Genomic DNA, 15,781 nt, shown 5'->3' on the forward strand with positions numbered 1-15,781 from the left:
CTGTGTCAAAAGCTTTGCTAAAGTCAAGGAATAACACATCCACTGCTTTTCCCTTATCCACAGAGCCCATTATCTCATCATAGAAGGCAATTAGATTAGTTGGGCATGACTTGCCCTTGGTGAATCCATGCTGACTGTTCCTGATCACTTTCCTCTCCTCTAAGTGATTCAGAATTGATTCCGTGAGGACCTGCTCCATGATTTTTCCAGGGACTGAAGGGAGGCTGACTGGCCTGTAGTTCCCAGGATCTTCCTTCTTCCCTAAAGATGGGCACTACATTAGCCTTTCCAGTCGTCCGCAACCTCCCCCGATTGCCATGAGTTTTCAAAGATAATGGCCAATGGCTCTGCAATCACGTCCACCAACTCCTTTAGCACTCTCGGATGCAGCACATCTGGCCCCATGGACTTGTGCTCGTCCAGCTTTTCTAAATAGTCCCGAACCACTTCTCTCCACAGAGGGCTGGTCCCCTCCTCCCCATGCTGTGCTGCCCAGTGCAGTAGTCTGGGAGCTGACCTTGTTCGTGAAGACAGAGGCAAAAAAAGCCTTGAGTACATTAGCTTTTTCCACATCTTCTGTCACTAGGTTGCCTCCCTCATTCAGTAAGGGGCCCACACTTTCCTTGACCTTCTTCTTGTTGCTAACATACCTGAAGAAACCCTTCTTGATACTCTTAACATCTCTTGCTAGCTGCAACTCCAAGTGTTATTTGGCCTACCTGATTTCACTCCTGCATCCCCGAGCAATATTTTTATACTCCTCCCTGGTCATTTGTCCAATCTTCCACTTCTTGTAAGCTTATTTTTTGTGTTTAAGATCAGCAAGGATTTCACTGTTAAGCCAAGCTGGTTGCCTGCCATATTTACTATTCTTTCTACACATTGGGATGGTTTGTCCCTGTAACCTCAATAAGGATTCTTTAAAATACAGCCAGCTCTCCTGGACTCCTTTCCCCCTCATGTTATTCTCTGGGGATCCTACCCATCAGTTCCCTGAGGGAGTCAAAATCTGCTTTTCTGAAGTCCAGGGTCCATATTCTGCTGCTCTCCTTTCTTCCCTGTGTCAGGATCCTGAACTCGACCATCTCATGATCACTGCCTACCAGGTTCCCATCCACTTTTGCTTCCCCTAATTCTTCCCAGTTTGGGAGCAGCAGGTCAAGAAGAACTCTGCCCCTCGTTGGTTCCTCCAGCACTTGCCCCAGGAAATTGTCCCCTACACTTTCCAAAAAGTTCCTGGATTGTCTGTGCACCGCTGTATTGCTCTCCCAGCAGATATCAGGGTGATTGAAGTCTCCCATGAGAACCAGGACCTGCGATCTAGTAACTTCTGTTAGTTGCTGGAAGAAAGCCTCATCCACCTGGTCTGGTGGTCTATAGCAGACTCCCCCCCATGACATCACCTTTGTTGCTCACACTTCTAAACTTAATCCAGAGATTCTCCGGTTTTTCTGCAGTGTCATACCAGAGCTCTGAGCAGTCATACTGCTCTTACATACAATGCAACTCCCCCACCTTTTCTGCCCTTCCTGAACCATTTATATCCATCCATGACAGTACTCCAGTCATGTGAGTTATCATACCAAGTCTGTTATTCCAATCACAATTCCTTGACTGTGCCAGGTCTTCCAGTTCTCTCTGCTTGTTTCCCAGGCTTCTTGCATTTGTGTATAGGCACTTGAGATAACTCGCTGATCGTCCCTCTTTCTCAGTATGAGGCAGGAGCCCTCCCCTCTTGTGCTCTCCTGCTCATGCTTCCTCCTGGTATCCCACTTACCTGAGGGCTTTGGTCTCCTTCCCCCCCCTCCCCCCTGTGAACCTAGTTTAAAGCCCTCCTCACTAGGTTAGCCAGCCTGCTTGCAAAGATGCTCTTTATGAGATGGAGCCCGTCTCTGCCTAGCACTCCTTCTTGGAATACCATCCCATGGTCAAAGAATCCAAAGCCTTCTCTCCGACACCAACTGCGTAGCCATTCATTGACTTCCACGATTCGATGGTCTCTACCCAGGCCTTTTCTTTCCATGAGGAGGATGGATGATAACACCATTTGACCCTAAAATCCTTTATCCTTCCCAGAGCCATGTAGTCTGCAGTGATCCGCTCAAGGTCATTCTTGGCAGAATCATTGGTGCCCACGTGGAGAAGCAGGAAGGGGTAGCGATCTGAGGGCTTGAGGAGTCTCAGCCGTCTCTCCGTCACATTGTGAATCCTAGCTCCTGGCAAGCAGCAGACTTTTTGGTTTTCCCAGTTCGGGTGGCAGATAGATGACTCAGTCCCCCTGAGGAGAGAGTCCCCGACCACCAACACCCACCTCCTTCTCTTAGGAGCGGTGGTTGTGGAACCCCCATCCCTAGGACAGTGAATCTCATGCCTTCCAATCTGTGGAGTCTCCTTCTGTTCCCTTCCCTCATATGTATCATCTAGTCCACTCTCCGCATTAGTACCTGTGGAGAGAACATGAAAACGGTTGCTTACCTGTATCTACATTGCTGGTACATGGACGCTCCCCTTTCTTCTTCTGTTCTGAGCATAGATGAGGCTTTAACCATGTTCCTGAAACATGGAAAAGTTTTGCACTACCCAAAGCTTTAGGTCTGGCTAGGGACATAGTTAAGATCCCATTGACATGTGAGGGCAGAACAGTGCTTAAACTGTGTTGGGAGACAACCATGTTGTAAATAGGTCCCTCAATGTAGCTGTAGTTAATGCAGATGAGACCTGAGAAGTGAACTGAATGGTTATTGTTCCTGATAATTCTTTGTGAAAAAGGTGTGGCTTCATGAACAGACCAGCAGCACAAATCTTTGTAGAGCCACAGACTGGGACATCTGAGATTCATAGTTCATATTAACAATTTCAAATAATTACCTTGGGGGATGTCTTCACTGCAGAGTTTACCTGGGTGTGGGAAGCCAGGTTTGGGACACTAGGTTAGCTAAGCCCAGCATGAGCATATACGCTGCTAAGCCACACTCAGGGCATAGCCACATCCACACTTGTGCTGCACTAGTGCAGGTTAGGTGCTAGGATTTCTGTGGGCATGACCCAGGGTTCTTAGCACTACACTAAGCTGCAATACTATATGAATGGTTTTGCAGTGTATTGTGGGAGAAGTTGTCCGTCCTTCCTGGGCTCTAGTGAGACAGTTCTTAGCTTGCCAACTCAGTAAGCCAAAATGCTTCTGACTGAAAGCTCCTCACTGCTGTGCACAGCCTCTGTCCCCCGCAGTAGCAAGCCATGGATTCTGCTCATAACAGGGACCTGGGCCAGCTGTTGGCATTAACAGAACTCTTTTTCAGAGCAGGAGGTGAATGCAGGGCCTGAGACATGGTGGGGGGCATGTCAGCAGTGGCTCATCACCCTGAGAAAGTGGCTGTGTGCCTGGATGTGGAGATCATGCATGTGGTGTGCCTGCATGGTGGCGTGGAGATAGCTGATGCAGTGTTTTAATGGCTCTGGCATCAAGCACAGAGTGGTAGGATTACACAGTCATGCAAACCTGGGATGCACAGCAGTGATCCCAGAACTTCCATGTGAGGAAGGCCATCTTCCCAGAACTGTGTCAGGGACAGCTCCTCACACTTCAGTACCTGGACGTGCAGATGAGAGAGGACTTTATGAGTGCAAAAGCAGGCTGCTGTTGCTGCTTGGCTATCCCAGAGGGCTACAGCTTGTTGGCTAATCAGTTTGGTATTAGCAAGTCAACTGTTGGTGCTGTGGTGGGGGAGGTTTGTGCGGTTTATCTGTGGGTGGTGATGGCTGCTAATGTCCCCAAAATAAGACCTAGCTTTAAGAGAATGAGTTCCTTGAATTGTGCTGGGGCTATTGGTGGCTCATATATGATCACCGTTTGCCCCCACCAGATGCACATGGATATGTCAACTGGCAAGGATACTACTTGCTCATTATGCAGGCCTTGGTGGACCATAAAGGGATGGCCAAGGATGCCAACATGGGAGGAACTGGCAGAGTGCATGATGCCAGGGTATTCCAAGGATCTCACATTTACCTGTTCAGACAAGAAGGGGCTTCATTTTCTCCCAGTAATATGAATAGTAACTGTGTCTGGGCCCACTCATTTCAGGGGATCCAGACTATCTTCTACTGTCCTGGCTCATGAAGTCCTATGTTGATGTGAGAACTGGCAGAAGAAGGTTTAATTACACACAGAGCCGTTTCAGGATGCTGTTGGAATGTGCATTTGGTAAGGTCCACAGTGTAGACATAGCCGACAGCTTTTGATACTGTCTCATGTGACCTTCTCAGAAAAAAAGGTAGGGAAATGTAACCTAGATGGACCTATTATAAGATGGGTGAAAAACTGGTTGGAAAACCATTCCCAGAGAGTAGTTATCAGTGGTTCACAGTCAAGCTGGAAAGGCAAATCAAGTGAGGTCCTGCAGGGATCAGTTCTGGGTCTAGTTCTGTTCAATATCTTCATCAATGATTTAGATGGCATAGAAAGTACACTTATACAGTTTGCTGATGATGCCAAGCTGGGTGGGGTTGCAAGTGCTTTGGAGGATAGGATCAAAATTCAGAATGATCTGGGCAAACTGGAGAAATGGCCAGAAGGACAAATGCAAAATACTCCACTTAGGAAGAACAATCAGTTGCACACATACAAAATGGGAAATGACTGTATAGAAAGGAGTATGGCAGAAAGGGATCTGAGGGTCATTGTGGATCACAAGCTAAATATGAGTCAGTATCACACTGCTGGGGTGGGGGGAGGAGACAACCAAAAAACCCACCTTGCAAACATCATTCCAGGATGTATTATCAGGAATGTTGTAAGCCAGACAAAAGTAGAAAATCTTCTGCTCTACTCTGAGGCTTTATCAGCACAGCTGGAGGATTGTGTTCAGTTCTGGGTGCCACTTTTCAGGAAAGATGTAGCCAAAGTAGAGAAAGGCCAGAGAAGAGCAACAAAAATTATTAAAGGTCTAGAAAATTACGGCCTATGAGGGAAGATTAAACAAATGCAGTTTTTCAGTCTGGAGAAGAGAGGACATGATAACAGTTTTCAAGTACATAAAAGGCTGTTACAATGAGGAGGGAGAAAAGTTGTTTTCATTGATTTCTGAGGCTAGGACAAGAGGACTTAAATGGGTTTAAATTGCAGCAAGGGTACTTTAGGTTGGACTTTAGGGAAAACTTCCTATCTGTCAGGGTGGTTAAGCACTGGAATAAATTGCCCAGGGAGGTTGTGAAATCTCCATCACTGGAGTGTGTTTGTTTTTTCTTTTTTTAAGAGCAGGTTAGACAGACATGACAGGGATGGTCTAGATAATGCTTGGTCATGCCTTGAGTTCAGGGGACTGGACTAGACCTCTTGAGACCATTGCCTAGAAGATGGGCAGCAGCAACTCCATATACTATTGTCTGGTCTATGAGTAGCACCTGTAGCATCTCTAGGGCATGCAGGGAGAGCCCAGAGCAGATTCATTTCATTATGGGTGCCCATTTGTGTCTCCCTGGTATCCTTTTGTACCTAGTCAGTGCTAGCCAGGAGAGGAACCGACTGTCTGTTGGGTGGTGGTCACTGGGATGGGCACAATTGTAGGGAGAATGTTAGAGAGAACAAGGAACCAAATTCTACAAAGGAGAGGTGCTTGAACCAAATCCCTAGACACTTTAAGGGGCAGTAGTATCTGAAACCAGATCCAAATTTTGTGGCTCATGCTTATCTCTAGTGAAAAATGCTTAGAAGTCCCACAAACATTAAGAATTACTATTGCTATTACTATAGCCACACCGTCAGGGGCTCATTCACCTGAGCATCTACCAATGTGATATATGAGATCATGTGCCAGCAATGCTCCTCTGCCATGTACATTGGCCAAACTGTACAGTCTCTATGCAAAAGAATAAATGGATACAAATCAGACACCAAGAATTGTAACATTCAAAAACCAGTAGGAGAACACTTCAAGCTCCCTGGACACTCAGACTTAAGTGGCCATTCTTCAACAAAAAAAAAATCTTCAAAACCAGACTTCAGTGAGAAACTGCAGAACTGGAATTAATTTGTAAACTTGATACCATCAAATTAGGCCTGAATAAAGACTGGGAGTGGCTGGGTAACTACAAAAAGTAGTTTTCACTGTTGATATTCACCCCTTCTTGTGAACTGTTGGGAATGGGCCACATCCACCCAGACTGAATTGGCCTCATTAGCACTGAGCCCACACTTAAGGCAACTCTCATCTTTTCATGTGTTGTATATTTATACCTGCCTACTGTATTTGTCACTCCATGCATCTGATGAAGTGGGTTTTAGCCCATGAAAGCTTATGCCCAAATATGTTTGTCTCTAAGGTGCCACAAGGCCTCCTCATTGTTATTGCTATTAACATTCACATTTAATGCTGTAAATTTACAAGGCACTTTACAAATACAAGACAAGCTTCCTACCCTGAAGATCTACAACTGAACATTCATGTTCACGGCCCAGAACAGTGTGCAGTCTAAGTTAGACAAGACAAAACCAGCAAGGCAAAGAACCCTGTAGTTCAGCAGTGGAAGCCTGTGGAGCAATCATGCAGGAGGAGAAGCCTGGGAGGAATGAAGTGGATTTTAAGGAGCGGTCAATGACTAGATTAGGACAGGGACAAAATTGCACACATCAGGAACAGCATGAGAGAAGGCAAAAATGCTGAGTTCGGGGGGGGGGGGGGAAGGAAACAAAGGGAGCAGTAAGGAGACAGGTTTGAGGGGGATCAGCAGGAAGAGAAGGGGTACCATAGAGAGGAAATCCAGGCTGGCCTATATTTCTTTGTACAGTACATAGAAATTGCTCTGTGGGTCTCTATCCCAAGATGCAGGGTCTTGTGCACACACACCAAGATCCAGCAGGGTTATGTAGATGTATTCAGTGCTGTCAAGGACATTTGCAAGCTGATTTTGCAGCTCTGCCCTCAGATTTGCCAACCTCAGCTGCCTTGACTGGAACCTGCTTGGGGTCCTTCTCTGCCTGCTTCAGGAAATGAGTCACAGAAGTCAGATGTACATGAACAGCTGGGGTGACTGACTCAGTGACACTGTGCTGTCACTGAGGCTCAGATGTACTGTACTCAGATATTCCTCCTGCCCTCACTTGTGCTCCCATCATGAGCTGGTGCTAGTTTAATATTCTCCCATGTCCTGTTCCAAAGGCATTTGAAGAGTTTGATTTTGCTCACTCAGCTGGTGTCAGGTGAGCACTGGGAGGTTAGAGGCATGCTCAAACTCTGCTGCCAGTACTGTGGGGGGTGCCTGAGGGGCCCTGGACTGGCCATAGCTAGTACATTGCTTTCAGAGAGCAGGAAATATCCACCGATGCTGCATGCTATTGCAGTGTTGTCTCTCACAGAGTCAGGGCCTCTCTAGATGACTTGGGTGAGTGATTAGAAGACAAGGGGTGTGAATAAAGTGTTGGCTGCTGCTCTAGTGTTCGTGGACAAGTACTTTGGTCATGTTGACCCCATGATCAGTGACAACAAAGTGACCATCAGCTGCCTGTCTTCTAGCCACATTCCCAGGATTCCTGGAAGAATGCCCTGGAGTGTGTAGATTGGTGTAGGGAGGGCTCCCCATGAGTGGGGCTGGCACTAGACAGACAACTGGCAGAGCCACAGGAAGATGGGAAGAAGGAGGCAGCAAATAACTAGCCAGCAGCATCACTCTGAGGGTAACTGCTCCAGTGGGACTGTCTGTCAAACACCAATTGGGATGAGTTTGGCTGCACCATGGATATATGGGCAGCTTGAAAGAGAACCCCCAACATCATCCTTGGGAAGCCTGGAAACTCCTAAATATGAAGATGTGCTGGAGGGGGCTCTCAGGAACTGCATCTTAAGATGTCAGCACCAGAGTGAAGGGAAGATTGGAGTGAGTTCTCTGCCTTTGATCCAGGAGTTTTCTTCCTCTTTGGCTACTGTAGAACCAGCCACTCATGCTCCACAGTGATAGATAACTTTGAGCCACCTTGATTACATTGGCCTCATTAGTATTCACCCCTTCTTGTCAACTGTTGAGAATAGCTCACTTCCACCTTAATTGAATTGGCTTGTTAGCACTGGCCCCCACACTTGGCAAGGCAACTCCCATCTTTTCATGTGCTGTGTATATATACACACACACCTGCCTCTGTATTTTCCACTGCATGCATCTGATGAAGTGGGTTTTAGCCCAGGAAAGCTTATGCCCAAATAAATTTGTTAGTCTAAGGTGCCACAAGGACTCCTCGTTGTTTTTAGTGATAATTAGATTGCTGTCAGAGAGGACTTATCCCAAGGGCTCATAAAAATATTTCTGAACAATCACTCGTACTTTTGAAATGGTGCAGAAGGAACAGGAGTCAGGGATTTAAAAGTCTCCCAGAGGAGGCGGCCTCCTGATCTCCCCTACAAAGATCATGCCCAGACAACGACACTCCCCGTTACAGGGCACTGGGCTACTACTAGTAGAGCTAGTTCCCCTGCTGCCCCCAGAAAACAAAAGCCACATCCCATGAGAGAATTTCTGGTATGTCAAAACCCCAATATTTCTGCCTAAAGAACGTTTCAGTGGAAAATGCTTGACCAGCCCTAATAGTTATTGGTATACTCACTGTGTAGAATAAGAACATACAGTTTCCCAGCAGAGTGAGCTACCATGAGTCTTGCTATGGACTGTATTCTACCCTGTCTGCAGCTGGGGGTGACTCAAGATTTCAGACTGAACCATGAAAAAAAACAAAAGTGTCTCTCTAGACCTAAATTCCTATAATAATGGCAACCGCTCAAGAGACCTTCACCTGGTATTAGCACTCCAGCCCATTTAACTCTCCCCTGCAAGGAGTGTTGCTTTTGCAAGTCCCCTCCCTTATTCTCCACCCTCCTGTGATCCTCCAGTGCTCTGTACTGGAACCTGGAGCAGCCAGTCCCCCAGTGAATATTCTCCTCCCTTTCTCTCATTGTGTGACCCATTCCCCTCTCTCACCTCCCTGATATCTGTGGTGTCCTTCACTGTAGGGAAGAGATAGGACTCAGCTGTGTTGAATCTAAACTGGATTCTTCAGTGAGGCAGCTGGACACATTCAGACACTCCTGTGGTTCTCCCTGATTCTCTAGGTCCCAACCTGGGTAATGGAGCTGTGCTGCCTGGTGTCACTACATCAGCTTTCCCTAAATCCTGATGTGGAGGAAACAGTGGTGGAAGGACACACTATCAAGTCAAGGGTCTCCACTGCATTCCTTTCCCTCCTTCCTTCCCCTTGTTCCATCTGCTGGTGCACTGCCTAACCCACCGTCATGCATTAGGTCAAAACACATGGAGGAAACAGGAACTAGAACTATAAAATGTCCTGTGGGGAGTTCATTCCCTGGGAATGCTCTAGAAAAAGTTTCATTTAGATCATCCAAGACAATACCACCTAGCTTTTATAAAAGGCTTGTCTCCAGTAGATCTCAAAGTGCGACTGGAATATTTTTAACTCTGGGCATACTCTGGTGAGACATGAAGAGCTTGCTTAAACTCTTAGCCCTATGTTGGGGGCCTCACTTCCAAATACTTGGGATTTGAAGGCTTGCTTATTAGATGGGCCAGAGCTGAGGAGCTCAGATCTGAATGTGACTGACCCTAGAATTGAGAAGTCTGAATCCAGTGTTCCAGTCTGGGCTTATCACTATGAACATGTTAACTCCTGAATAAGGGTTGATATTTGATCTCTTCAGTTTTTCATTCAGTTGCATGTCCCTAGTAGGCAGAGCTGGTTTAAGTAGAACTGACTGTTTTATAGGTTCTCTTCACCCATAGCATGCACACAGGAGAGCACACCAGAGTGCACTGCAGAAACCCACCCCCTGGCTCCCAAAGTTAGTCTCAGCACTGTTGCATTGCTGAGTCTCTCTCCCCTCACTGGTAAGTATATAAGGGCTGGTTATGCAAGGAGGGAGGGTAATTGTTTGGGGAGGGTGCCTGTGGAAGGAGAACTGGGATTAAAGTGGATAAAATTGAGTAAAGGAAAAACACTGCTGGATCATCAGGAAACAGTTCCTACTACTGAGGGGGTCTGTTTGAATGTTGAAAAGTCTCCCTGAGAACAGGGTGGGAGCCCAAACATTTGGGCCTGGAGAAGGCTCTGGAGAATACATTGGAGGAGCAATCCTTCTGTGGCTGGTGAAGGGGGATGGAGGAGTGGATGGACAAGATTAGAAATGGGCAGCAAGGAATATGGCCTCTTTGGAAGAATATGTCTGGAATATGAGGGAAGGTTCTGGCAGTGGAAAAAATTGGATGGTATGGGTGTTAAGTGTCCAGTGGATCCTGGATGTGAGCTAGCTATGGTAGGGTGTGAGATGCTCAGAGGAAAAATACATAGAGCCGCATCAGGGCACCAGTTCGAATCCAACTCTGTCATGGAGATTGGATGATTTTAGGGATCAGATAATAGGATTTTGAGCCTCTCAGTTCTAGAGCATCAGTCCCAATCCAGCCCCAGCTTCTGGGGTCCAGGTGACCCAAACAGACTGGGGGAGGAGATACACAGCATTTCCTCTCCAGGATACTGGCTCCAATTTGGCTCCAGTTCAGGGGGAATGGAATGCAGTCTTTTCATAAAGGACACTACTTCCTAGAGAAATCTCTAATCACTTATAACTAAGTTATGAACCAGTTTTCTTTAAACAGGTTATGGAACTTTTCCCTCACTGAGGGCTAAGCCCAATCCTGGAAGATCCTGAGCACCTTCAGCTCCCACCAACTTCAACTGAAATAGAGGGTGTGCAGTCCCTCAGATGTATGAGAGCAACCCTGCATTGCCCACAGAGAATGGCAAAGATGTTGCTAAGAGATTCTGTGTGTAATGATTCATTCTTCTTGGCTGTCTCTCCCCTCAGAGGAGGAGTATGGACATGCTGTCTCTTGGGCTGGAAGCCTTTTCACACCAGCTGCTACTACTTCTCTAAAGACACCATAAATTAGGGTGACAGCAAGAGGATCTGGTGGTGATCGACATGAGAGATGAGCAGATAACTTGCCGGGGATTGGTCTCCAGTGGGAATTCAGTGCCCAGCTCTGGAGGAGACCTCCACACACTTATCCCTGCTCTTAAATTTGAGCGGGAAATTCAATCTCCATGTTCATTCCATCCTGATCTTCCTCAAAGTCATCACCACCAGCACCAGACTCACCTTACAAGAACTCTGCTATTCTACTGTCACTCAGTGATGGCATCTGGTGAGATTTAAATTTATTTTTCATCCAGGCTTTCCTTTCCAGTTGGAAAGTTCCAAAAGGAACTCATACAGGCACCCAAGGTGAAATTTACTATATTGGTCTGACTCATCAGGAGGAGAAATGCCAGTGGTGCTGGGTGGATCAGACTCCAGTAACCAGACTGCAGTGTAAATATCTCATGGGATGGAGACTATTTACCATCCTGCCTTTAGCCCAGCAGATTAACATACTAGGGAATGGGGTGGGGGTTAAGAGGGAGACGTCTGTCACCTACTGGAGCTAAATGTTTCTGGTCCAGCAAAAGGTAGATTTGTTGGGGAACTATGATCAGAGGCTATAACTCCATTTTAGGGAGCAGTATAAAGGGAGGAAAGGGAATCTGTCAGCAGGATTAAACAAAAAAAAAACCACAACAAAAAAGGTAATTTTCCCTGCTTCTCCATCCTCAGCTACAACTGTTTCCTCTGTGACAGTCACAATAAGTCTCTCCTACAGGTTCTGGAAAGATAGGGAACCTAATAACCTTGATAAGGAGAAGTGTGTTGTCATGGATGTGAGGGGAAACATACTCCTAGAGGATTACAAATTGGAATAATCTCCCATTACACAGCAATTTATCAACCTTGTAAAACTGCAGCAACAAATATTTGTTTAAAAAAGCATCCTGGATGTCAGAGTGGAGAGAGGACCTGTCCCTTGCTAAGAGCAGCTCACAAAGATTTGATTGGAGGGATCAGGTTAGCCCTGAGCTGCAATTATGTGGGTTTGGTGGGGACTGTGGTAGAGGTTCCTGCACTCAGTGGCCTGAACTCACCAAAATAATAATTAAAAAAAGCTGCTGAAAATGTTTGAAGTGGAAAAATGCCACATGTCAGCTGAGCCCTGCTTGTGATGTCATAAAAGCTGCCAGTGCTATCAGCCAACAAGTCTGGTGGAGAGGGTAGGTTGGGAAGGGGGAGGGCCAGGAGATTTGCCCTGCACTTGACAGGAAAGATGCTATTCAGTCTTATAATGAAGCAGACAAATTTAAACCCAGGGGAAGTGTGTCACCTACTGGTGTGCCATCTCTTTCTGCTTACTCCTTGCTCTTACTGCATGCAACTCCTCTCCAAGAATTCTGATTATTTCAGGGCTGTATCTACTAGTGTATATATTAGAAAATACTAGTAGGTCGAAACTGGTATCCTCTAACCCATCTAGAACTCAGTTCCATTTTGTGGTGTAGATGGAGCCAAAGCCTTAGGCAAGTAAGGCTCAGGACCTAGGAAAGGATCTACACAAGAGAAACCACATTGTAACTGCTTCCCCACACCACACTTGTAATTCTAAGCCAGCTGGGGTATAAGATGTAAACCAAAAATACCTGGGTCTGGTGTTAGAGACTCAAATGTCCTGCTGTGAGGAGCTGTAGAAAAAGGATGGGTTTTCAAAGTACAGGAGCTTCAGTCAAAGACTGAAACAAAAACCAGTCTAGGGATGGCTGCCACTGCCCAGGAGCCAGTGCTGGATCGTTTCCTGTGGTACAGTCTCCATCTGGAGAAATTCTAGTTTTTACTAGCAGCAGCAACTGAGCTTCCGCCCCTGCCTCTGAGGAGGCCACAGGCCTCCATCTCTTTGTTGTTAGGTTTTGAGGCAGACTGTCTGATGCTCTGTATAAAGTTCTCACTGGTGCTGCCCTCTTTTTGCTCACTCCTTATTCTCACTGTGTACAATGCCCCTTCATGAATTCCCTGCTCATTTCAGGGCTGTGTCTTTTATGGTGTTTATCTTAATAAAGTGAAGATGTAAACAGACTGACCCAGTTCATTCCAGGAAGCCCATTTCCTGGGCAACCAGCCCTGAAGAGACCCCCAGAGTACCGAGATGACCTCTTGCCCTTTGTGAATCACAAAGCCTGGGTAGCATAGCTCTCAGCTCACTTCAGGGCTGCCTATTAATGTCTTTATCTGACTAAAGTAATTTTTGTTGGAAAATACAGACTAATTCAGTTAATTCCTAGGAACCAAGCCCTAATCTCTCACAAATGCAGAGAGCCTCAGTATGCTGTGATGAAATCTTACATGCAGTAGGTCTTCATTCATGCAGGGAAGCACTGCTTTCATTCACTATTTCCATGCCCTTGATCCCAGCTCTGCCATTACATCTCACTCTTTAAATAGGACTGGAATAGCAGGGAGATGACTGAGATCCCCTCACAGATCTGCTGATACACCTCACTCCTGACCTCCAGGACAACCTACTAGTCCAGTCAATGAGTTCCCTTACATCTTGGCTAGTGCTCCCCAATCCCTACACATGGTGCTCCTCCCTCCAGTCCTCACTGCATTTCATCAGAAATTAGATAGAGAAGCTCTTTGGAATCAGAATCCAATTTCTATCTCACACAACGTACCAAGTGAAAAGAAATTATAAATACTCATGCTTCCTCAGTCCGTGCTAAGTAACACTCCTTGTTTAGGGCATACACCCAGTGTAAGGGAAATGGTGGACTCCCTCAGCTAGAAGGTCTACAAGGGAGCATCCCTACCACCCATGTTGGTGGCTGGCTTGAAATCAGTTCAGGCTGCAGAGAGAAGCAGCAGGTGTCATTAGGTTTGGAATCTAGGCAGAAGGGCTGAACCAAAACCAGCCTAATTCCTCTTTAATGTCAAGGGGTAAAGCTCGTGAAGAGCTTAAACTGCATCCCAGGCTTAGTTGTGAACTCCCAGGGTAAATGGTACCAATGCCTAGAGACCAAGGGAATGAGACTGGAGTTTAAGGGTCTAGATTGGCTGTTAGTCACATGCAACTCTATTCCTAGTATTTCCCAGGGTACAGGAGGGAAGCAAGTAGGTTAGATAGGAAAGGGAAGTGTCCATGGTGCTCTCCCCTATGGCCAGCAGGTCAGAGACTGCTGGTAGCTCCCCCTAATGTGTGTTCATTAGTCATTCTTCAATACAATCTACCTTTTGTCTCACACTGGGGCCAGTACTGACACAGGGAGATAAGCACCCCCTATGGATCCACCCACAGCATTCTCTGCAGCAACTTGGCTCTTCCTTGATAGTCTCCTATCTTACTTGTAACCTGGCCTAGCCCCTAGCTAGTGAGATCTAATGGGATCAGTCTCAGCCTGTTTCCTTTGCAGAGTATGAGGTAAAGGATACATATTGCAAAACAACAAGCTACTCTTAATAGCAATGTGCCTCCTTCTCCCTCCCTTCTCTGGGGACTGTGCTATAAAAAGGGCATTGTGGGGTCCCATGGTCTTCAGCATTGTGATGGGGGACACTCACCTTATCAGTGCCTCCTGTCAATTATGTGCAAGTTCACACCCACTCTGTCAGCGGTTAACATTATCAGGTGGGTCTCTGGTCCAGGCACACAGTCAAACCATGTAAAAAAGCCCCTTCCAGGGTAACAAAAGTCCAACAGGGCCTATCACTGTGCCCTGGTTGGTATCTACAGCCCTGTCTCTCGGCTCAGTTCTCAGCCCCTTCTGGGCTAACTTTAAGTCCACCCCTGCCCTGGTATGGAGCAGTGCCCTCAGGTTGTCTCCCTGGAGACACTTTGCCTTTAGCAGTCCTGTGATGTCCCCAGCTCTCCAGCCAAGTCACCCATTTCACTTCAGTCCCCAGGGTAACAAAGTTCAACAAATGGTTAGCCCTCTGCAGGGTCTTCGGCCCCAGCCTAGAGCCCTTTAAATCCCAGCCTTGTGCTACTACACAAAGCTTTTCCCCTTGTCAGGGCTTTGGCCACTCTGCCAGTGGGGGGACCCAGCCCCTCCAGATCCCAACCCAGGGACCCTACAATTAGCAGCCACATGTGACTTCCTTTCATAGTTGTTGCTGCTGCTGCTATTCCCTGGGCCACTTCCCACATGGCCCCTTCCTCTTCACCCTTACCTCAGGGCTGAAGTTCTCTGAGCAGGGTCTCTCACAGGTTTTCTCACCCTTCTAGGCCCAGCCAGCATCTGACCTGCTTAGCACCTGCAGCTCCTTTTAACTGAGCCTTTAGGGCTCTGATTGGCTGCTTCCCTGCAGCCTTTCTAGGCAGGTCTGGAGAACCCACCTTCACTGATTCTTTTCTGGGACAGGGTGTGGCAGGTCAGGGATGGCTCTATCAGTGGGCATCAAAGGACCTGGCACACCCTGTCACAAGGATTCATAGATCTTCATTGTCTCTTAATGAGTCCAAATAAAGATATAGATAGATATATTTTCTAATGTCCATCCCTGCAAATCCCCCTGGGCTCTGAGAATTAAGCTGGGCTCTTTCTTCTTCACTCATCATCACTGCTATTAAGATTCTGAAGGGCAAATTCTGCCTTCAAGGATGCCTGCACAACCCTCATTGTGTCTCCTGGGTGTGTAACTTAGGGCAGAATTGCATAGCAAATAAGAACTCTGATGATGATGCACAGGCAGGAACAGACTCTACTTCTCTCTTTGAGCTGTACTGTTCCCTGCAGGACTAACAGGAGTAAAAGGCAACAAACATGTAAATTCAGTAGGTTGACTGGGAACTCACACAGGGAGCAGGTCTGTAGGGCATGGAGGGGCCATTTTTACAATTGCTTTTTAGAGAGGCCCACATGAAG

Source organism: Lepidochelys kempii, chromosome 1 (assembly GCF_965140265.1).
Source record: "Lepidochelys kempii isolate rLepKem1 chromosome 1, rLepKem1.hap2, whole genome shotgun sequence".
Lineage (NCBI taxonomy): Eukaryota > Metazoa > Chordata > Testudines > Cheloniidae > Lepidochelys > Lepidochelys kempii.